The sequence below is a fragment of the Myotis daubentonii genome, chromosome 2 (genome assembly GCF_963259705.1).
Source record: "Myotis daubentonii chromosome 2, mMyoDau2.1, whole genome shotgun sequence".
Taxonomy (NCBI): Eukaryota; Metazoa; Chordata; class Mammalia; order Chiroptera; family Vespertilionidae; genus Myotis; species Myotis daubentonii.
The window spans coordinates 10,318,864-10,342,996 of record NC_081841.1 but is presented as its reverse complement, the minus strand read 5'-3'; the positions used below and the strand labels follow the sequence as shown (position 1 = coordinate 10,342,996).

Here is a 24,133-nt window from a genome sequence, read left to right as displayed (position 1 = left end):
CCACGACCATCGCTCCCCTCAAACCACCTAAATAAGCACTAAACACAGGGGTAAATGATCAAAACCACCGTCGAGCAGGCCCCAGAGTTCAGGGGGACAGACTAACTCATGCAGGTTCACAGGTTCCAAACGCAGAGTCTAATTCCACATGTCCACCAGCTGGGATGGGTCTTCAAACTCCACGAAGACCTAAATCTTGGCAACATCTGCCCTTTTTCGTGCCAGTATTCTAAACTGGGTCGTCTCTTCTTGGACTCTACCTCTTACCTGTCCTGTCTGCCCACCTCTGGAGTCAGCTTTGATGAGCCCTGGCCACTGTGGATAAGGTGAGCCTGGGCAATGGGGCTTTGTTCTTCAGCAAAATAGAATTATCTTCCAGTTCTGCAGGAGGAACGCTAGACATGAATGATGCAATACTGTTGACCATGCAAACCTGGACACTAACCACTTCATACTGTTAGCAGTGTAACTGCATTATCAAATGTCATGGTACATCTGTAGACAGCTGACACTTGGAAACCACGCCGGGTTTAGCGAAACCCACCCACACACAGTGGAAAATCGACACATGACTTTTGACTGGACAGTGGGCGGTTCACATCCGCAGATTCAACCAATGGCAGATGGGAAACAGTTATTTCTGATCCGCTGTTGGGGAATCTGTGTTTGGGAATGTGAAGATACTGTTTCCCATCAGGGTTTGATGAACCCCCGGAATTCATCGGGATAGGAAATGCCGATTGTATTTCCTGAAGAAGAAAAAAACGTGCGCATAGGGGCACCCACACAGTCCAAACCCCGTTGTCCAAGGGTCAGCTGTAAATATAAGGAACGTCCTTCTAAGAGGATGCTAGTGAGAAACTGCATGTCTAGTGGGGTCGCATCTGGACACCATCTAGAACGGAGAAAATCTGGTTTTATGAAACCTGCTGAGATGTGCAGTACAAAATCCAAAAAGGAGACTTTTGATTACCAACTCTTAGGGAACTTCAAGTCAGCACGGTCTAAGGCCCAAAGAATAGAGTTGGCCGGAGGGTCTGTCTCCCAAAAATGCATAGTGCTCACTGCCTGGCCGGTGTGACTCAGTGGTTGAGTGTCAACCTATGAACCAGGAAGTGGTGGTTTGATGGGTGTGCAGGAGGCAGCCGATCAATGATTCTCATCACTGATGTTTCTATCTCTCTCTCTTCCTCTCCCTTCCTCTCTGAAATCAATAAAAATACACATTTTTAATTGTATAGTGCTCATATACTTGCAGATGATATCTTAAGTTTTTCAGTCTCACCCAGCACAGTAACCCTTGGCAGATCCCCTGTTCTGAGTTGTCCAGAGGACACTTTCGATGTGAGCAGGCCCATGGCCAAGCACTGGGAAGCCACTCATCAGTGTGAGCATGCACTGGGTACCAAAACACTGGCTGCACGAGCCCTACAGGTAAAGCACAGCTCTTTGCTACGGGGGCCCTTGGGTTTCCTTCCCTGGTGGCGGAATAGAAAGCTGGTCCCCCTAGTGTCCTGCCACTGGAGGTGGCTTCCGATGGGAGACACTCCTCACGCTGCATCCAGTTGACAGCACAAGCTCAGGAACCCGGAACCAAACCTCCGCCTCCACCGACCCCAGGACCTATGGTGAGTCGAAAACCTTTTATTTCATTGTGGAGGCCCTTCTAGTTATGGTTGAAAAGGCAAAGGAATCTGCATCCTCTCATATCAAAAAGTTAACCCACAGCCCGGCCTGCTCCACTAAGTGAAGGCAGCCCACACTTTGTTAGTGATGATTTCCGCCGCTGGAGAGAGATCGATCTTCAAAAACCTCTCTATCCTACTTGGGGGGGGGGGGGGGTCCTTTCCCCGCCACTCTTGAACACCCACTAAGATCTCAATCTTGGCGGCTTTTGCCTCGCTAACCCAGTTCGCTTTCTTCCTGGTAAGGAATGAAGAGCGCCAGGCTGGAGAAAGGTGTGTTCTCCTCAAAGCAGTTTTCACTGAAGTGAAGTGCTCTCGAAGCATAAAGGTACACTAAGAGACGTGTGAAACCTCACAGCCAGGTGGAGGGCTCCGCATGCCTGTGAGTCATTCATTCATGTCACCCACCTGTGCGAGACCAGAAAAGAAAACCACCCCTTGTCCCTTTCCTAATTTAGAACCTGCCCTTACCCTTAAGCCTATGAAAGCTGGCTCCTGAGGTGGGAAGACAGGAGAGCTGAGGAACATTAGCCCGAGGTGACAGCCTCTACCAGTGAATGAGCACTTTGGGTTCCCACCGTGTCACAGAGCAGCATCAGCAGTAGGTGAGGTGGAAGCCCCACCTGCCTGCGCCGCCCCCCTGCCGCCCCGCCCCCCCCCCCCCCCCCCCCAGTCCCCATAAAGGAAGCCAGAGCCTGCCTCTCTCTTGGGGCACTTACATAAGACCTGTGAAACTTCCTGTGACATTCACAGAAAATGTGAGCGGCTATTTTGCTCCCCCCGGAGATCATTTTAATGGGCCGAGTGACAAAATTCACAGATTTGGAATTCAGCAGACCACTGAGGTACATCATCAGCTCAGGGACAGAAAAAAATCCATCCCCACTAAACAGGGTCACTGGGGGAATGGGGGGGGGGGGGTAGACTCAATGTCAGAGAAACAATCTGTTCCTCCGAGGTGACCCATTTACAATCAGACTGTTCCAAGGGGAAGCTCGTCGGTGTAACAAATTTCAAACAGGCAAGACAGGCTTTGCAGAACTGAGGCTCCTAAAGAGAGCGTGAAAAGAAGGTAAGAAGGCGATGAAGAAAATATCTTAAGGGTGCAAACTTTGGAGCCAGGCACTCCACCTTCAGAAGCAGTGACATTCCCCAGACTGCCTGGGTCAATACAGACTGATCCTCATCACAAGCAGCCTGGTGACACTCTGGTTGGGTTTCCTCTCCACAGACATCGCTGCCACCCAACCACTCTGTCCTATAGAGGGACTCGCTAGCTGTGGCTGCTCACCCCAAATCCGCCTCCACTCTGCAACAAGGAACAACGAAAAGTTCTTCCCAGCCTCAGGAAAATGCAGGTGGGGATCGTCCAGGAGGGATCGCTCCAAACACAGAAGGCCCCCCCCCCCCAAAAGCACAGGGGGTTACGAGTGAGGGGTGCAGACACATCCCCTCCTGTTGCTAACGGGAATTTTCTTGCTGGCTCCCTGTTAACAGACCGTGTGCCTAGAAGACTGGCAGGCCCTGGGACGGGTCCTGGGGACAAGAGTCTAAGAGTCTGGGACTTGCACTTGCAACCTCCGCTGGGCTCTGGGCCCAGGCAGCGGAGGGTGTGACCACACGCCCTCTCTCTGCGCCAGTACAAGGGATACCAGCTACAGGTTCGGAGAACTTGTCCAGCGCCGCTCACCGGGCGCCCCGTGGCGGCTCTCTGGCACCCCGGGCACTTACCTTGGCCGTGCCCGCTGCCAGGCAGAGAGAGACCGCGAAAGAGCTGTGTGGCGCGGCGGCGCCGCCTAGGAGGCGCAGGGGGTCCGGGTCGGGGTTCCAGCAGGCGCTGCCCGGGTCCGAACGGCGGTGCCGAGCGCACCCTTCGGGGAGGTCCCGAGCTCCGAACGCTGCGGGCAGGGTCCGGGCCGCCCGAGCCAAGCACTCTCCCTTCTTCCTCTGCCTCCGGCGCCGCTGTCTGGAGTTGCTCCCGGCCGCGGGGACTCTTCCGAGCCGGGGGCGCCCCGCACGGGCAGAGGCCTGGGTGCGCCTCGGGCTGGGTCCGGGGAGGGGGCGCTGGGTTGAAACGCGGGGTGGCCGCCAGGGCTGGCTCCACCTCCCGCGCTCCCAGCCGCTTCGCCCCTTCAGGGCAGGGCCTGTTCACTCCCGGCCGGGCGAGGCGAGTGCAGCCGCGCCCCCAGCTTCAGGCGCCCGGGGTCCCGCGCGGCGGCGGCGGGGCAGCGACAGTCCAGTCGGCCGGGCGCGGCGGCGAGTAGGGGGGTGCTGCAGACGGCCGCGGCGCCCCCTCCCCCCGGGCCTGCGCCGCCCGCCCGCGGCTCCGCGGGAAGGAGGCGCTGGAGAGGGCCTCGCCCTGGCCTGGGGCGCGGGGCTGGGGGCGCGGGGCCGGGGGAGGCGCCCCGGGAAGGTCACCGGAGCGGAGGCGGGGCGCAGCGCGGTGGGTGCAGGGAACCGAAGAAGGCGGCCCCGCGCTGCCGCCGGGAGCGCTCGCCGGCCTCGGCCGCCGCCGTTTCCGAGACGCGCCGGCTTCTCCGAGCGCCCGGCGCTCGAAGCTGGGCGGCCGCTGCAGCCGCCTCCGGCAGCCGGGCGCCACTAGCCGGAGCCGGCGCGCGATCCCCGCCTTCCGCGCTCGGGCCAGGCGGGGCCGCCGCGCGGGTGCTGGCGGGGCGGGCGGGCGGGCGCTGGGGTCCGGGCTCCGGGCTGGCTCCGCCGCCGCGTGCCCAGAGCGCTGGGCTCGCTCAGCAGCTGCAGTGACTGTGTGTCTGTGTCATGTCTGTGCGGCTGGGGGGGTACCGCGAACCTGGGCCGCGCTCCGAGCGGGGGCGGGGCCTGCGCCCGCCTCGGTCCCGCCCCCACCCCGTGACGGCGCGGCTGGCCAATGGCAGGTGCCGCAGCCCCGCGAACGGAGAGGCCGCCCCCGCCGAAGCTCCGCCCCCCGCCGAGGCTCCGCCCCCTAGTTCTTCAGCCTGCTCACCAGCAGACGGAAGCAACACCCGGATCCGGGATCCCGGCCCGGGTTAAGAGAAAAGGGTGCCAGCCAGGAGCTCCCCTTCCTTCTTCCCCCAGCCCGACTGCTCCGGGCCACTCGGGGCCGCTCCGGGCTTGGCGAGGCTCGCGGATCGAGGGGGAAGGGGAGCGGGGCGGGTCCGCAGCTGCCGCCGTAGAGACGCTAGCGGGCTCGAAGGGCCGTGCTGTCTGTCCGCGCTCCCTGGTACAAAACGGCGGTCCTGGGAAGTAGGAAGTTTCCCCGCCTCCACCTTCCACTCGGGTCTCCCCTCCTCTTGTATGGGGCAGCCTGAGACTGCGGGGAGCCACGTTGAAGGGCTTTGACAGCGTCATTTTGGACTCGGTATCCAAGAATCCGGCCCAAGGTTCCCTATTCTTTCGGGGAAACTGCACTTTTTTGCCGCCCTCCGCTCTCCCCCCCCCCCATTCACATACCCCCATGCGCGCGCGGCGCACCCCCTCCCCATTTAGATTTCATTCCAGCTCTTTCCCTCCGGGCATGAGAGCCCCGCGCGTATTGTCCCGCTGAATGAACTGCCAGTCTCCCATTCCGAAAGCCGAGAGTGGGGCGCCGAGAGTCCTTTCGGGCCATGGAAGGAGTGGGTGCCATTGGCTGGGCGAAGGGGCGGGGGCATGAGAGTGGGGGAGGCCTGGAGAGAAAACCCCGCGGAAGAGAAAGCAGAGAGGCAGGGAACGAAAGAAAGGACGCGGAGGGATGGACAACTCCGCCCGGGAGACCGGAGCTCCGGCGTGCGATCCAGCTCCCGTGTTTTTCCTCTGCTCGGTCCCAAGGCTTCTGGGGGTCCCCTACCCCCGGGGTCCCCACCTCTCCCCAGCCGGGCGGGGCCCGCCGGGTCTCAGCCTCGCCTCCCTCCATGCACCCCTCTCTTAGCCCTGGGACTCAGAGGAACCCACCCCAGTTTTAGGAAGAGGCAGGGGAAGGAAGCAAAAGCTGAGATAAAGTGCCAGGGTGGGGAGGGGGAGGGGTGCGTAAGAAAAGGGCGCCCCGCTGGGGCTGCCGCGCGGACCCCAGGCCCCAGAGGTCAGGCGGAGAGACCTCGGGCTTCGGCCGCTTGGTTCGCTCCGGACCTTGTTCCTAGCTAGCTGGACCCAGCCCTTAGCTGGACCCAGCCGGGACCCTTCCCCGGTCCCCTGCCCTCCCTCCAGCTCTTCAATCCACGACCCCCGCCCCTTCCACCACCAGCAGCCCCCGCTGCCCCCCAGCTCTGGGGCGCAGTTTACCTAATCTCAGCGGCCGACGAACCGAGGAGACTGCGAAAAGAAGGTTGCGGTTGCACAGCAGCGTCTCCGGCGAAGAAGTATAAAAAAACACACAGACACACACGTTTGCTTTGAAGCTTTGGGATAAGTTAACTGCGAAGCTGGGGTCCTGCTCTCTTATCTCTGCGGGAGTAAGTCTTACCCTGCACGTTTGCAGGGATAGGAGATGGTATCTGGTTCTGATGCCATTACCGTGTCGAAGAAGAACATTATACGATAAAATATTATCTAATATCCGAGAGACCATTAGAGTGTCAAAGTTTAATGCCGAGCCCTTTAGCCGGAACGCTGCTCCGTTCCTCCTCTGACGTGCAGCCGGGCTCTGGAACGCGCTGAAAACAAGGGGGTCATTTTTATTTTTATTTTTTTTTTGCAGACGGACTGCCCCTGCCTGCCTACTCACTTCCTCCTCCCCTATTCCAGCCCCCGGCCTCAGAACAGGGTAAAGTTAAAGCAGGAATTGGGGCTTTCTTTTTATTCATTGCTTTGCTAGACGCTTCATTAATGGTGCAAAATGGCATTATTACAATATATTAGCATATGAATAAGGGTAAGGTGACTGAGGAAGAAGAGGGAGACCTGAAATTTACAAGCAAAGAGAGAGAATGCAATAACATCACAAACTAAAAGATAAGCATATGGAAAAAGAGATATCCCCGTTTTAACTAAGTGTAGTGCATCTCTGGACCGGATTTTAGGAAGAAAAATAGAGGCATCGTGGAGGAGGGAGCAATGTTCATTCTGGTCAGTAAAGTACGTCAAAACATTTATTTCATTATTTGAGCATTTCAAATAATTACTTGTACCAGTTAATAAGCACCTTAAATTTGTAAAAGCTTTTTTCTATCAATTCAGTGTTGCAGTATTATAGTCATTGGAAAAATCTAATGTTCTAAGTGAGAGGAATGTTGCAATGTTAATATGTCAAGCCCCACCCATGCCCCGCACTTAAAGAATTCATTTGTCCCACCAAACCTCATGTAGGATGTACTTGCCTATGAATTAGAGCCCTTTGACGCAAGCCAGGGTATAAATGTCTTAGAAAGGATTTAAGCTGCGACATAATATAGTATGAGGGATGCAGAATAAAATATGTGAGGTGATATATCTGTTACTTCTAAAGAACCTGAATTGCTTTTGCTAAGAACCGAGAAGTGAAAAAATACTGAGCCCCCTCAGCGAACTGTTCTCCATTTATCTCTACACAGTTACTGTACCTGTCACAGGACACATTCAGAAAGGTCTCTTTAATCCGGGTCAAGGAGACTAGTCTAAGAAACCTGTCTTAAAGTAGCCACTAGGGGGCCCTAAAGGCATCTCAAAGAGGGAGCCCGAAAAAACGTGCTCACCTCGCTTTTCGGTCTCATTTTCCGCGCACCTCATGGAACTGGAATCTAAAGACAGTTAAGAGTGTGGTGCAAAGTTTGGAGGCAAGTGGGGCTTTGCGGTTTGAAAAAGACCAGAGCCCCATTTTGACTCATGACTCATGAGTCAAGAATGTGGTTTCCCATTTCTTTTCTTGTCTCTGAAAAAATACAAAAAAAAAAAAAAAAACACCCACAACAAAAAAGGAATACTGCACTCATTGAGATGAAGGTGGCCTGATACTTTTACCATCTTAAAGTCAATCCAAGTATTTTCACTATTGCAGATAGAGCCTCTTTCTAAGATTTTTTTAAAATATGTTTTTATTGACTTCAGAGAGAGGAAGGGAGAGGAAGACTACTTGATCGGCTGCCCCCTGCACACCCCCCACTGGGGATTGAGCCCACAACCCAGGCATGTGCCCTGACCAGGAATCGAACCCTGAACTCCTGGTTCATAGGTCGACGCTCAACCACTGAGCCATGTTGGCCAGGCTCTTTCTAAGATTCTAGGGCTTTTTTTTTCCTGGATGTTTTGAACATTCTTCAAGTCCTGGGTAGCAAGATGAACCTTTCGGGATGATATGAAAATATATAGCAACCTATACAGCAGGGCACCCACCAACTACGTTATGGGAATTCAAGCCAGCCATGGGACACTAGCACAGCTGGTAGGCCAGGTATTAAATTCTTTAGTGCTGCGCTCTGGTGAAATGGCGGTGTGAGGACAGGGTGGTTCCTGGGGGGGTGGCAGGTGTAGCTGGAGTAGTGGTGGGGGCAGGGGAGCTTAGTGCAGGGGATACTTAGCCAGCCAGTATGAAGGACTTCAATCTATATAATAAAAGCCTAAGCGACTATTAGAGCAGAACAACCAGAACCACTGGTCGCTGTGATGCACACTGACCACCAAGGAGCAGATGCTCAATGCAGGAGCTGCCCCCTGGTGGTCAGTGCGCTCCCACAGAGGGAGTGAGGCTCAGCCACAAGCTGGGCTCACGGCTGGCGAGCACAGCTGCTGTGGTGGGAGCCTCTCCCACCTCTATGGCAGCTGTAAGGAGCAGTGAGCAGGTGGGTGGTAAGGAGCAAGGGGTCCCAGCCTCCGAGAGGGTGCAGGCCCAGCTGAGGGACACCCCCCCCCATGCACACATTTTGTGCACTGGGCCTCTAGTATTTTAATAAATAATGTTATATTTGTCAAAAATCTGAATATCAGGCCTGAGCACATATCAAGCTGCCCAACACATTTTGTAGACTTTAATATCTAGCAATCAAAGTTCCAGGGCTTCCAAATCCTTTGCAGTCACTTATCTCTCCCACATTTTACCCATAAATAAGGTTAAGATGTCCTTTATATGAGGGTCAAGAATCAAAAAGCTCTCAGGTTACACAGATAGAAGCCTAATTATCCTTCAACCAATGCTGGAGGAATATCTGCAAAACATGGGCCGTGCAGACACATTTCGAGTGGAAATTCAAGCCTGAAACAGTCCTCTGTCATTCAGGCCAATAATCAAGACATTCCTGAGCAAAACAAAAAGCCGCCATCAGGGCTTAGCGGGAAGAAGCTGCTTGCTAGCTGGAGAATTAGAGAACATTGCAAATGCTACCAAATTAACGCTAATAGAAGTGCGCTTTGAGCGTAATTTAACTAAAAACAAAGCAAGTCTAGATTCAGACATGAGAGAAGGGATGGGGATAAAGTCTTTCTTAGTGGAATGAAAAGTGGTTTATGTTTCCATTGTCATATTCAGTAAGCAGGCAAGATACAGGTGTTCCTCAAAATAGCATCATTAGCCTTCAGAAGACTTGCCACTGCAAACCTCAGCGCCAGCTAATTAGAGCAAATTTGGCTGTAGATGGAGAATCCCTTTGTCCTTAGGAGAGAGGGTTTATTCACTCACTCACTCACTGTGCAAGTCCATCAGAGTACAACCTTGTCAGGTAGCTAGCTCTCTGATCAGCTGTGATAAAATGCTTAACTGGGGACCCAAGGCCTTCTGAAGACAGAAGGAAAAATCAGTGCCAAAGAGGTCAATTTAAACAACAGAGCATGGGGTCCTGGACCCCATGAAGAACAGGGGACCTCAAGATTAGTGGACCACAAGCACCTCAAGACAAAATTGAGGGGGGCGGGGGACAGGGGTGATATTCAGCACTGTTAAAATCATCAGAGTCCTGAAATCAAGTCCTGAGACACCCCATATGCTTGGTTGGTTCTTTAACCCTATAGTTTCTGCCAGTATTTCTACCATAGGAGCTGGAGCCTACCTCCAGAACCTTTGTTTTGACCTTTGCTGATCTACATTCCAAAAGGAGAACTGTTGGTAACTCAGCATTCCTGTAACAGCTCCTTTCTCCTCCAGGGCAATTGGACCTTAGGCTTGTATTTCTGTGTGTCTGAACTTAAGTGTGCTGTGGTCTCAGAATGTGGGGATTTGGGTTGATGACCTCTGTGTGGAGGGGGCAAATCACTGTGTCCCAGTTAAATTCCCAAACCCAAGCTTCAAACTGGCATCCTCTCCAATGGGAGATTATGGCATGCCTACAAGCCACTGACGGGCTGTTTCTGTGTTTTACCCAGTCCTGCTAGAAAGCCAGAAATTGATCATCTTAAACAATATGTATTTTTTAAATTTATGCTTGAGAAGATAAAAAATGTAACCTGAGTGTTTAGAATCATGTGGCCCATGGTTCATTGGATAGCTACCATTCATACATAACTACTGTGCTATACTAGTATAGCCTGTGGGATGGAAGTTTTGGGGAGGGTGGAGTGAAAGAAATGTATCTGTGGTTTCTATACTTGAGAATAGAACCCAAATTAGGACACAAAGCATTTACTTGGAGGAGTTAAATGACTGCAAAAATTAGATAACTATGAAGAGTTGTCCTTGAGTATTCTTGAAAGATGCAGTAAGAACAAGCATGAATCTGGCGGAGAGTGTTTCCCATGGTCCATCTAGTCTTTGAAAGACTTCTAAAAGCAGGAGGTTCGTGTTGGGCTTTGACGATTTGGCAAGATCTGGCCATATGTAAAGAGAAGGGGATTCAAGCTTTGAGAAACAACAAAGATATAAACAGAAGGTGTGATTGGTTAAGGTGACACATTCATTTAAGGACTAGAAAGCTAATTTGGGTCTAGAGTTACTTGATAAAGAGTATCTGAATCCCTACTATGTGTCAGTTTACCCTTGAGAGTTTTACTAAAAATAAAGACAGTTCTGCCCTGGCTGGTGTGACTTATTGGTTGGGTGTTGTCCCAAGCAACAAGAGGTTACCTGTTCCATTCCTGGTCAGGGCACATGCCTGGGTTGCAGGCTTAATCACCAGTATGGAGCATGTCAGAGGCAGCCAATGGATGTTTCTCTCTCTCCATCTCCCTTCTTCTCTTTCTAAATTCAATTTAAAAAAATAAATAAAGACAGTTCTTGTTCTTTTGTTGACTGACAGCCAGTGGATGAAGGAGACAGGGGGGAGCATTATAAGGTGATAGATTGAATTCTTAACTTGCCACTGACTTCATCCATTGGTTTTCCTCAGTCACCAATCCCTGTTTATCTGACCCTCAAAATATCCTCCAGAGCAATTCTCTCTGCTTCATTCCAGTGGTTACTGCCTTAGCTCAGAACTTTATTTCTCATCAGCAAAAACCCACGTGACTATCTTTAAGCCTGTTTTCATTCCTACATGCCAATCAAATAGCCTCCACAAAGTAAATCTCAGCATATGCTTTTCTAATTTATGTTTTACTTCTGTCTTATTTATTCCAGTTCCTTTCCAAAAATATCTATAATGCTAGCTTGACTCCCCTTTGTGCAGATCTAGGATACCAGCCCCGGGCTGGGGTTGGGAGTATCCAAGAGGTAAGGACAGGTTTTCTGCAGGGGCTCTCAAAATGAGTACAGGGCTTCTGTTGAAAGCCTCACAGGAAGTAGAAATCCTGAAGTATTGATTGGGTTTGAGTAGAAAGGAAAAATAAAAGTGACAACAACACAAAAAAAAATTTGAATAATGATTTTCCATGGCTTTGCAATCTGCTAGGCACTGTAAGAACACTTTCACGCATGAGCTCATTTAGCCAGATGAAACCCTATGAGGCAGTTACTATTACATCACGGCCAGTTTACAGATGTGATAACTAGGACATAAAGAAGTCATATGTTGCGATTCTCTGAGGTGATGGATTTATTAGGCTTATTGTGCTGATCAATTTCACAATATCCAATCATGATGTGTATACCTGAAACTCATCTAATGTTAGATGTCAAGTATAGCTCAGTAATTTTAAAATAAAACAAGTTGCCCTGCACAGGTGGCTCGGTTGGTTGGAGCATCATCCCATGTACCAAAAGGTTGCAGGTTCAATTCCTGGTCTGGGCATGTATGGGTGGAAATTCATCCATGTCTCTCTCTCTCTCTCTCTCTCTCTCTCTCTCTCTCTTCTTTGTCTCTCTAAAACCAATCAAACATCCTTGGGTAAGGATAAAAAATGCAATAAAATAAAAATAAAGACATCAGATAACTTACCCAAAACCACACTGCTAGTAACAGGACTGGATCCCAAACAGGAAGTGTATTTCAAGGGTCTGCGCCCTTAGCCGCTACGTGATATTGCCTCCGTAAAATGTGAGCACGAGACCACGTTATGGGGCTCATAACAAAGACTTGGAGATGAATTTGGAGGTACCTCTCTGAGCTGCCAGGACAAAGCTGCAGGAGCTTTTTAAAGGCTGTTCACAACCCTGGCTGATGGCCGGGGAGGGAGTGGATAGAGATGCAGGTCCGTGCCCTCCACTGTCCATGTGTACCATCTACTGTAGATGTCATTCACCACCCCATTGCCTTAACCCCTAACATTTACATGTACCGTCTGAGAGGACTACCCTGATTACTACCTAACCCTTATCCACATCATTCCCATATCTTCAGTTCTGCTCTTCACTGCTTCATTGGGTTTAAATTTCTATTTATATTTCACTTTTTGTTCTCCTTACAATTCTTACTTATGCCACCTGTCTCCCCCTTTTTTTAAAAAAATATATTTTATTGATTTTTTACAGAGAGGAAGGGAGAGAGATAGAGAGTTAGAAACATCGATGAGAGAGGAACATCGATCAGCTGCCTCCTGCACACCCCCTACTGGGGATGTGCCCGCAACCCAGGTGCATGCCCTTGACCGGAATCGAACCTGGGACCCTTCAGTCCACAAGCCGATGCTCTATCCACTGAGCCAAACCGGTTTCGGCACCTGTCTCCCTTTTAATTTCATTTTCTTTGTCTTGACATCTTAGCCTTTCTGCTCCAGTTTTATTGATGTCAAGCGGAGTCTAAAGTATGACTTGATTTCCCATAGTAAGTCATTTGGAGAGAACTCCTCCCTCCTTACGTCTTTAGGATGTCCTTCCCTTTCCCTTGTTGGGCAGTGTTTTTCACTGGCTTCATCTGGTGGTTGTTTCTGGCTCACTCATCCTCAAATAGGAGCAAATCCATCTGCACTCAGCATTTACCAATATATTGTGATGGGTTTCCCTTAGCTCAGTCCTCACAGCGGTCGCTTCGCACCATTTTCCGGATCCATAGAATTGGACAGAGATTGATCCGCACAAATAGCTCCGGCCCAGTGTCCCCTTCGTGGCCAACTTGCATCGTGTGTGGCTCGCTGGGTTGAGAATGAATCTTTTCTTTTCCTGCCACGTGGCTCTCTGATACTCTGAACCAGAGGAGTGTGTAAAAGCTACAATTCCAGGTCTTCCTCTCCCTGTGCTTCCATATGTCACTTTACCTGCGAGGACTACACCTTTCAGACTCCGGCTAGTGGAGGCCTAGAGTTTCTCCAGGAGGAAGGTGGTGGGAGTTCCATTGGAAAGTCTGTCGCTGAGGTTAGAGAGCACAGGTGCTGCTGCTGTGTGAGGCAATGGGTCCAGAAGCAGCAGGCGGCTGCTCAGATAACAACGGTAGGTACAGAGGCGGCTGCGGCTTTGTGGGAAAGATGTATTTGTTAACCAGCCAGGGTGCGGCTGCCTGTATGGGACTGTTGTGAAGAGCTGTTTTGTCTGATGGCTCCTTGTTAGCCATGGCCACTTCGCCTGTAATAAAGACTCATTCTTACACACGCACCCCCCGCCCCTCCCCCAAAAAAGTCTGTCTATGGATTTCAAGCTTTTGCTGCTTCCTTTGGCTTAATAAACATGGCCCGTGATTGTGAGCGTCTCCATCCCCACCAGCAGCCGTGTAGTTGGTAGAAATAACAACTCAATCAACAGGCCCACTTTTCCGTGTGTTAATGTTGTAAGAAGTAGCGAAACGCAGTGTGCGATCAACCAGCTATTTCATGCCCATGAGGGAGAGGGTCACAGCTTATGACGTTCTTGTGCCTGGTTATGAGGCCTTTGTGTGTGATACCGCCGCTGAAGGACTCACTCAGTGCTATAATTTCAATGAAAAGGGTATACTCCCGCTTCCCAAGGGAGGCAGGCTGTGGCTCCATGAGAGGGGGCCATCCAGGCACTGCTCCTTCCCTTGGGAACAATCGTCCACTCCAACCGCGCATTAAGAAGACACAGTCGGTGGTCAGATTAGCAGGACCAAGTTGTTGCACTGGATTCACCCTCCCATTGAGACTAATGTGGTATTGGGTTAACCCTTTGCTGCCCATCATGGATAGAGTACATGCCGAAAGTGGTGGGAAATGTCTCTAATGGAGACATTGGGGTTTGTTTTAACATTCATGCTTTCAACCAGGATTTATTAAAAATATATCTTTATTGATTTTAGAGAGACGAAGGGAGAGGGATAGAGAGTTAGAAACATCGATGAGAGAGAAACATCAATCAGCTGCCTCATGCACACCCCCTACTGGGGATCAAGTCCACAACCCAGGCATATGCCCTGACTGGGAATAGAATAGATGACCTCCTGGTTCACGGGTCAAAGCTCAACCACTGAACCACACTGACGTAGCTCAATGGGGATTTTTTGAAGGCTTCCTCTTCTAGCCTGATGCCAAAAGTGAATAGAACAGACCTGTTCTTTCTCCCATGGAGGGTATAATCTAATTGGAGAGATAAACATGAAACAAACAAACACAAATCCTATATAATAACAATTTCAGATGCAAATCAACAGCACGGCAAAACGGGTGTTACAACTGGTTGCTATGACACCCACTGACCACCAGGAGGCAGACGCTAAACACAGGAGCTGCCCCCTGGTGGTCAGTGCACTCTCATAGGGGGAGTGCTGCTCAGCCAGAAGCAGAGCTCATGGCTGGCGAGCACAGTGGTGGTGGCGGGAGCCTCTCCCGCCTTAGCTGCAGGTGGGTGGTAAGGAGCGAGGGGTCCCAGACTGTGAGAGCCCCAGACTGTGAGAGGGATGTCTGACTGCTGGCCCAGGAGATTGGGCCTAAGCCAGCAGGTGGACATCCCCTGAGGGGTCCCAGACCGTGACAGGGTGCAGGCCGGGCTGAGGGACTCCACTTCCAGTGTACAAATTTTGTGCACCAGGCCTCTAGTATATGCAAAATTTTTAATTGGGGAAATGCTACTGAGGAAAAGAAGGAGCTACATGGAAAAAGGACCATAGTTAGAGTTTAGGACGATCTTTCCAAGGGATGTTTAGGCTGAGATCTGAAGGGGGAATAATTGATGAGGCAGGAGGATGTAGCATGTGTGAGGGATGCAAAGAAGGCCCGTGTAGCTGGAGCTTAGTAAGTAGAAGAGAAAGTCTTAAAGAGAAGAATAGGACAGGAACAGCTGTTGAAGGCATTTAGGGGAATCAACAAGAGATGAATCAATGGGCTGCCAAATGGCAGTGTGGTCGCTTGAACTCAGCATGAATTAATGCTGATCCAAGTCAGCACAGTTCTGGGACTTTCTCCAACAAAATTCCATCACTCTGTCTTTAAGTTGGGTATCTGTTAATGAGATTTAGAGAAACCCCGCTTTCCCCTTCATGATGGTCTGCCTGAAACCCTTATCCCTGCATCTCTCTACCAGCGGTTCTCAACCTGTGGGTCGCGAACAATGAAAATACATCCTGCATATCAGATATTTACATTACGATTCATAACAGTAGCAAAATTACAGTTATGAAGTAGCAACAAAAATAATTTTATGGTTGGGGGTCACCACAACATGAGGAACTGTATTAAAGGGTCGCGGCATTAGGAAGGTTGAGAACCACTGCATGGGGAAGACCTACGTAGCTCCCTTAGGTAGCCTATTCTTAAACCATATTCTGGGAAGGCCCTATCCTAGCAGAGAATTTTTTTTTTTTTTTATTGCTTAAAGTATTACAAAGGGTATTACATATGTATCCATTTTATCCCCCCGCCCTAGACAGTCCCCTAGCCTCCCCTATCACCCAGTGTCTTATGTCCATTGGTTATGCTTATATGCATGCATACAAGTCCTTTAGTTGATCTCTTACCCCCCTACCTCCTGCCCCCCAACCCTCCCCGGCCTTCCCACTGCAGTTTGACAATCTGTTTGAGGCAGCTCTGCCTCTGTATCTATTATTGTTCAAAAGTTTATAATGGTCTCTATTGTCCATGAATGAGTGAGATCATGTGGTATTTTTCCTTTATTGACTGGCTTATTTCACTTAGCATAATGCTCTCCAGTTCCATCCATGACGTTGCAAATGGTAAGAGTTCCTTCCTTTTTACAGCAGCATAGTATTCCATCGTGTAGATGTACCACAGTTTTCTAATCCATTCATCTACTGATGGGCACTTAGGCTGTTTCCAGATCTTAGCTATGGTGAATTGTGCTGCTATGAACATAGGGGTGCATATATCCTTTCTGATTGGTGTTTCTGGTTTCTTGGGATATATTCCTAGAAGTGGGATCACAGGGTCAAATGGGAGTTCCATTTTCAGTTTTTTAAGGAAACTCCATACTGTCTTCCATAGTGGCTGCACCAGTCTGCATTCCCACCAGCAGTGCACAAGTGTTCCTTTTTCTCCACATCCTCTCCAGCACTTGTCGTTTGTTGATTTGTTGATGATAGCCAGTCTGACAGGTGTGAGATGGTACCTCATTGCTGTTTTGATTTGCATCTCTCGGATGATTAGTGACTTTGAGCATGTTTTCATATGTCTCTTGGCTTTCTGAATGTCCTCTTTTGAAAGGTGTCTATTTAGGTCCTTTGCCCATTTTTTGATTGGATTGTTTATCTTTCTTTTGTTAAGTTGTATGAGTTCCCTATAAATTTTGGAGATTAGGCCCTTATCAGATATGTCATTGGCAAATATGTTTTCCCACACAGTGGGTTTTCTCGTTGTTTTGTTGATGGTTTCTTTTGCTGTGCAGAAGCTTTTTATTTTGATGTAGTCCCATTTGTTCATTTTTTCTTTAGTTTCAAGTGCCCTAGGAGCTGTATCAGTGAAGAAATTGCTTCGGCATATGTCTGAGATTTTCTTGCCTTTGGATTCTTCTAGAATTTTTATGGTTTCCTGTCGTACATTTAAGTCCTTTATCCATTTTGAGTTTATTTTTGTGTATGGTGTAAGTTGGTGGTCTAGTTTCATTTTCTTGCATATATCTGTCCAATTTTCCCAACACCATTTATTGAAGAGACTATCTTGCCTAGCAGAGAAATTATTTGAAAACCATCAATGCGCCTTTGACTCTGAATTGAGTTGGTTTGTGATATTCTCTCTAATCCCATCTCCTCCCACCTCCCTTCCAAATGGGATGGACTTGCAGTAGTTGTGCTTCTAATAAGACCCTTGACTCTGAGCTTCCCTTTTCTAAAAAAATTTTTTATCATTGTCTAAAGTTTTACATATTCTTCTTTTTCCCCCAATTGACCCCTCCCCACCCAGCCATTCCCACCCTGGGCAAGCCCCCACTGCCCCAGTGTCTGTGTCCATTGGTTATGCTAATACGCATGCATACAAGTCCTTTGGTTGCTCTCTAACAACCTCCCCCGCACCCCCCCCCCCCAATCTGGATCTATTCTTGTTCATCATGGGCTTCCCTTTTAAGGAACTCATGCCCCATCCCAGCTTCCCTTTAGAATCAATCTTATTTTATGAAAAACTGGCCCTTTTGGGTCCAAAACATCCTCTTGAACTCCTCGTTCTGGAAAGCCCCAGCTGTTACACAAACAGAACGTACATATGGTCCTTCCAATAGGACCTCTGGATGTGTTTCTTAGGGCGAACCTGATCTCTCCCAGTTGCACTCGAAACTCATTTCCTATTGTTTAGAACTTGGTAGAAGCTAGACGATTTGGTCACAACCCTGCCTGCGGAGGCAATATTCAAGTTACAGCAAATAATTAAATCGCCCTGTTCAGCCTTTCTTTTGCCAAACTAATTTAAATCCCTTAAACTTTTTTTGTGTGTGGCCACATGTTTAGACTTCACTTACTAAAAGGTCTTTCCAGGGCAAGTCTTATTATTTACCTGGGTAAAAGCTTTCCAGAAACAATAACAGCCACCAGGACGATAGCTTGCAACTATATAGCACTTAACTTTCTTCCCAGTGCTTTTTCTGCACACACACTATCTTATTTTGTCTGCTTAATGACTTTGAATTAGGGAGGGTGGATGTATTATCTCCCTGGGGGAAAAAGTAAACAAAACTCTGCCTCGATTCACTCTGGTGGAAGTTCAGGAGCAAGTTGGACCAACAGGAGGCTTCGCCACGTCACTGAAATTGCTCTCTGAATCCTTAGCTGACCTGCTTCTCCATGGAATACCCGGGCCTTTTATCAAAGGTCCCCCAAGGATAACAACGGCCAATCTTTGTTGAGCGTTTAATGTGTCAGACACTGTGCTTCCTAAGGGCTTTAGCTGCACTTTATCCTCCAACACTCATGACAGCGAGGATGTCCTAGTCTTATCCTGCTGACTCCAACAACTACCATGGAGCTCAGGAAGGTTAAGGGGCGCACCCAGGAGGCCACAGCTCGAGTGTCAGAGGCAGAGTTCAAAGCCAGGTGTGTATGGCTTTCGACCCTGTGTGTTTAAATATACCATATTTTTCTGTATACAAGACGCTATTTTTTTCTAAAATTGAGGGGCATCTTATACACAGAAGTCAGCAGCTGCCCATACCTTGTCAAACAGGCTTCCTCCAATCATGGGCCTTATTGTTACTGACGTCAGCTGATGATGTAATTGGAGGTGGAGGTGGAGGTGGAGAGTGTGCAGGTGCCACAGGGACCAGAGCATGCTGAGCCCAGAAAAATGTCAAAAAATAAATACCCGTAAGCGATTGTCTTACTCTGCAAAATTCAAACTGAATCAGCTATGCAAAAAGAGCATGGAAATAGAGCTGCAGAGAGACAATTTGGACCTCCTCCCACTGAGTGTGTGATCAGACAGTGGAGAAAACAGGAAGAACAACTCCTTAAGATGCCAAAAAGAAGAAGTCCTTAAGAGGAAAACCAGCAAAATGGGCAAACTTGGAGCAGAGGCATAAGACTTGGATTATGGAGCAGCGCCAGAGTGGCTTATGTGTGTCAACAAAGTTTACTCAATGTCAGGCAAGAATGTTTGCAAGCAAAATGAACATTGTTGATTTTACAGGAAAGGCAAGATGGTGCTTCACTTTCATGAGGAGAGAAGGATTGGCCATGAGAACACAAAGTTAGCTCAGAAAATGCCACCCATTTATGAGGAAGATCTCACATATATAGACAGTGACTCAGAAGACAGCAGTGATACAACAGAAGTTGAAGAAATTGATATGTCTGGAAGTAATAGTGATGAAGAAGAGAGCAGTGATGCAAAAGAGGCTGAATAAAGTGATATGCTGCATAGTCTCATAGTCCTGGTATGTAAACATTACCTGCGGTAATTACTAAATAAAAATGTGTTCTGTTTGATGTTTAAAATATTGATTTCTTAATTTTGGGTTGGAAAAATAGGGGCATCTTATACAAGGGGGCATCTTATAAACGGAAAAATATGATATATGACAGTGTTCTGCCACAAGCATAAGCCGAATGAATTCCACCTCTGGGTTTCCTGCTGAACTCTTGGTGAGGATACTGTCTGTCACCCTACAGAATCGTTCTATAGAATGGCCCTTTCAGAAAATTCTCTCAAAATGTACTGCTAGGAAAAATGTGCTTCTCTGGAGGGGAGGGTTTGTGTCTTTGGCTTTTGTACTTGGGGTGGTGGTGCGTTTTCACTTTCTGTTAATGCAAAGGTGTGTCATGGTGGAAAATAACAGAGTTAAGGATTAGAAAGTTCTGGTTTAGAATGCCGGCTGGGAGTCAGACTCGTCAGGTTTAGTTGCAGCTCTGCCAGGGACTTGCTTGTGTGACTTCACACAAGTTGCTTTACCTCTTTGAGCCTTTGTTAATTGCATTTCTAAAATGGGGGTAGTAATAGCAAACTTGGAGATCATTGTGAGTACTGCCATACTATTTCTTCTTCTTGTTGTTATTGCTCTTTTTCTTCTTGTTCTTCTTGTTCTTGTTCTTCTTCTTCTTCTTTTTCTTCTTCTTCTTCTTCTTCTTCTTCTTCTTCTTCTTCTTCTTCTTCTTCTTCTTATTTCTCTCTCTCTCTCTCTCTCTCTCTCTCTCTCTCTCTCTCGCACTGTACTCACTAGAAGACCAGTTTGTTCTAAAGGATGTGACTCAGGAACACCCAGATGGAGGAGATGCACAGGGCAAGGTGTGGGGAAGGGTCCAGAGCTCCCAGTCCTCTCCAGGGCACCACCCTCCCAGCACCTCCACGAGCTCACCAACCCGGAAGCCCTCTGAACCCTGCCCTTTCAGGTTTTCATGGAGGATTCAATATGAAACCGAACACCCAATGGGCCAGGGCTGCTTGTCACTACTTGACCCAATTAAGCAGAGACAGGGTTGAATCATATATGAGAATTTATTTCCATTGATGCCAGCAGTATGAGAGAGCAGCAGGTCATCCACAAAAATCTGCTCTGCACCCCACCGTAAACCAGTTGCTTATATTGGGTAGGACAAGGATTACTTGGGGAAGTAGGAATTACAGGTATGGGGGAAGTAGGCTATGTGGGCTGGGGTGGGACACCATTGTTTGGGCAACAAGGATATTAATCTTTCCATGATAATAGGCAGTTCTTGAATGAGAATGGAACCGAATTCCTAAGGTTGACTCCCAGGTCCTGGGGTCATACAACTCCCAGCTTGGTTAGAATGTCCTTTTTTAAAATCAGATCAAGGCAATCATGGTTAATAGAGCATGACTAATATTTCTTACTAGATACCAGTACCTTGGCCTGGCCTGCGGGGATTGGGCCAAAACCAGCCCAGTACACAGATTCGTCCAGGGCATGTCTAGCCATCTCACCCAGTCTCAATCCCAGTCTTGATCGGGCCAATCAGGCTTTCAGGTTTGTCTCGCCCAGTCCTGATTGGCCGGACCCCAGCAGCAAGCTAACCTACCAGTTGGAACGTCTGCCCCCTGGTGGTCAGTGCGCATCATAGCGACTGGTCGAATGGTGGAACGAATGGTCGGACACTTAGCATATTAGGCTTTTATTATATAGGATAACTATAGCGAGTCCCCAATATTCTATTTTTGCCCCTAACAATTAAACGGGCATGTCTGATTAAATCACTGACCATAAGTGATTAAACTCAAATCTCCAGCCTCTCTCCCCTCCTGTGAGGTCAAAGAGGAATTGAAAATTCCAGCCTAATCAGAGGGTTCAGTCTTTTGGCAACCAGCCCCCATCCTCAGGTGAGGTCCAAAGGTCACTTCATTAACATAGCAGGAGAGAGCTTACTGTCTGACATCCTAATTCCAAGGGTTTTTTAATCTCTGTGCCAGAAACAAGGACAAAGAGCAAATAAGAATCTCTTATTATAAGTCACAATGACACAGGTAGTCATACAGTTAATGTACTAGGTCACGTCAAATGCAGTGCCCATTGAAGGCAGAGTGGGGGTTCGCTGCCACAGAACAGTGAGTAACAGGCTGCTATTGAAGTCCGCGGAGAGACTTTGTTTAAATGAAAGCAACAGAGTCAGAAGTTTCATTTGTTTGTTTGTTTTAACTTCCATGCATGTAGGATAAAGAGGGAAGTGCCCATAAAAACCTGGTTTGTCAAAGAACCTGCAAGTGTTGGTAGCCTTTACAAAAGTGAGGACGTTACTGTATATATTGTACAAAGGCCGCAACTAATTAAAATAACAAAGACAATTACAGCTCCTTTAGAAGTGAAAAGTGAGTTACCCAGGTGGCTGAAACCATCTCCAGTCAGTATTTTTGGCTCTTGTTAAGACAATATATTTGCATGTACAGCATCGTTACACAAAACCATATCTTTTCTTTCTTGCGACGTCTTTCATCAGAGGTTAGAAGGGTCTGCATTTGAGCGAAGCAGCGAAATCACATCAGTTAGTAGCAAGGGAGGAAAAATAGACCGAGAAGCTTAAAGCTTACAATATGGAAAAGAAAAGGGCCAGAAAAATTTTTTACACAATTACTGTATCAACATGTCATATGAGGAATTCATGGACTATGGGTGGTGTTGTAAAGAAATAGAATGACATCCTCGGCTCTCTAAGATTTTGGCTCAAAGCTAAGAAACCAGGGACTTTCAGCGTCTGCTGTTTTCTATTGCAGCTGAAAACCCAAAGCAAATCTTGATCCTGTGGATGGCCAACGCAATGTTTGTTGAATTTACAGCGTCACCAAATATCTTTTGTATAAGCTAGGTTACTGTTAAGGAAACAGTGGGCCTTCAGGAGTTGCGACGAGGATATGTGGGAAGATTTGGAGCACTGGGGACTCCCAAGGCTCAGTAATTCTCCTACGGATCCCCAGGAAAGCAACCCTCCCGCCCCATGGTTGACGCCTGAAGGTAATGTTCTTGTCTAAAAGCATTGTCTTTGAAGGAGAAGCTAGTTCTATGCACGGATTCCATTCCTATAAATAGACTCGTCCCCCAGTATTCCTTGAGCTGCGAGTCCAATTAAAAACCGAAGGCTTGGTGGAAAAGGATTGGTCACAAAATAATTATTTTATATGGGTTTTTGTGCTGGAAACTCGGAATTAACTCAGACAACTGGGATTAGTTCTAACGATGGCTTGGTTGGTCGACTGAAATGGAGAGAGAGGGGGAGAGATAGATAGATAGATGGATAGACCCCCAGATGGTCTTAAAGGCACAGATAAATTACATTAACACTTGCCCAAAATCCAAATGTACTTCCTCCTTTTACTTTGCTGCTCTGCTCTCATTCCACATCTATGACATCATAGAATTTTCCAATAACGGAGGAGGAAACAATTTGTTTGGCCCACGGTGGGTCTGCACTGTGTGCATCAGCCAGGACTGTCCCTGTGGGTGGCACCCATGGGTAGTGGTATAGGCTGGTGGAAGAGGACAACCCTACCAGGGACAGGGCTGTGACCAGGACATTCATAGATCATTCTCAGTTGTGTAAGGGACAGTTGAATTGGCACTGTTAGTGGGAAGCAAGCTTATATATATTATTAATATAAGAAGAGGGTTAGGAGTCTTTTGGGTGACCAAAGGGGTAGTTGAATTTAATTTATCTATCTCTTTTTTTTTTGGGGGGGGTGCTACCTAGAACCTGAACATCTTTTCTTTTTGGTGAAATTTTCTATTATAAGGGCCTTGCTGGGATACATTCCCAACCCCAATAAGCAAACTGTTAGGAGATGTTGCCTCTCTCTGGCAGCTGAGACGTGGCCACGTGACCCAGGTTGACCAATTAGAAGCTGCAGATCCTAGGGCGGCATGTGCAGTTGTTCAGAAGTTCAACTGTCCTAGTCAGACTCATTCTGAAACATGTCCCTGCCAGTGCTCTCAGCCTCCCAGGCCCCCTTTGGCTCGCCAGTTTTCACCGGAAGCTCACCAGCATGCTCAACGACATGACACACCACCTTATTTCCTTCCCAGAATGTTCTTTTCTGCTCGTCTTCACCTGAAATGGTTTCTTTTGTTTACACCTCCAAGCCTGCGTGACATAAGTATTCACAGCACGAGGCTTGGTCGGGACTGCTGTTTTTCTTAACAACCTTTATGATTTTATTAACATCAAAAGCCCTTACATCTCTTTCTATCGAGTGCAATTACTAGTATGTGTAGTCTGCTCTGGAATAGTCCTGGCATCTCTTAAAAATCATCTCTCCGGAAGTTTTCTTGTTCCTCTCGGTCAGTTAGTGATAATAACAACATTGACTGACCCTTCTTTCCTGTGAAACCTGAGGTTTCAGGGCTACCCAGAAACAGCTGGTGCGACCACTGCCATGGGGGCTGCAGGCTTTTGGCTTGGATGGTATCAACGGACCTACCTTTCGCTCTAACATCCAGAAATTCTACTTAAGAGTTCAAAAATCACTTTGCTTAAGACTTTAAAGCAAAATATATTTGTAAGCATATATTTTTAAAAATCACATTTTATTTTTTCTGTTAAGGATGTATACTTAGGTACTTAATTAGTTAACGTATGCAAACAAACTCAGAAGAGTTGTGGTTGATCGGAAGGTATAAACAAGTCATTGTTTAAGGAGGAGATATGGCTTAAGCTGTGTGAACAAGACCCTGACTTAGGGATCATCATGGAAAAACAACTGTTGAGCCCAGTGTCTAATCTGGCGATAAGCTCCCTGAACAACGATAGTCCAGCCGCCAGCAGACATGGTGCCCTCGTGCAGCTGCCCTGAGCAGGAGACACATTATTAACTGGGCTTCTAGAAGGGGTAGGTCAGATGGGTAGTCATGAGTCTCTAGCTCCACAGTCTTCTCCTCATCCTTCCTGCCTTTTGGGACCGCCTTCAAGATTCACCCTCTTTTTTCCCATCCATCGCATGCT

The 24,133-nt window shown here is 48.2% G+C and overlaps 1 protein-coding gene across 3 annotated transcripts in view; it reads right to left on the bottom strand.

The window, feature by feature from the left end:
* Positions 1-5,963, bottom strand: part of LARGE1 (LARGE xylosyl- and glucuronyltransferase 1) — a 440,149-nt gene extending 434,186 nt beyond the window's left edge. The window contains exons 1-2 of one of the 3 annotated variants that reach the window (XM_059681724.1): positions 3,417-3,989; positions 268-381 (exon numbers count right to left, since the gene is read on the bottom strand). The gene's annotated coding sequence lies outside the window, so the exon portion shown is untranslated. Of the gene's footprint in view, positions 1-267; positions 382-3,416; positions 3,990-5,939 lie in introns of those variants that run through there. The other 2 variants (XM_059681723.1, XM_059681721.1) reach the window with 2 other exon arrangements.
* Positions 5,964-24,133: the final 18,170 nt, after the last annotated feature.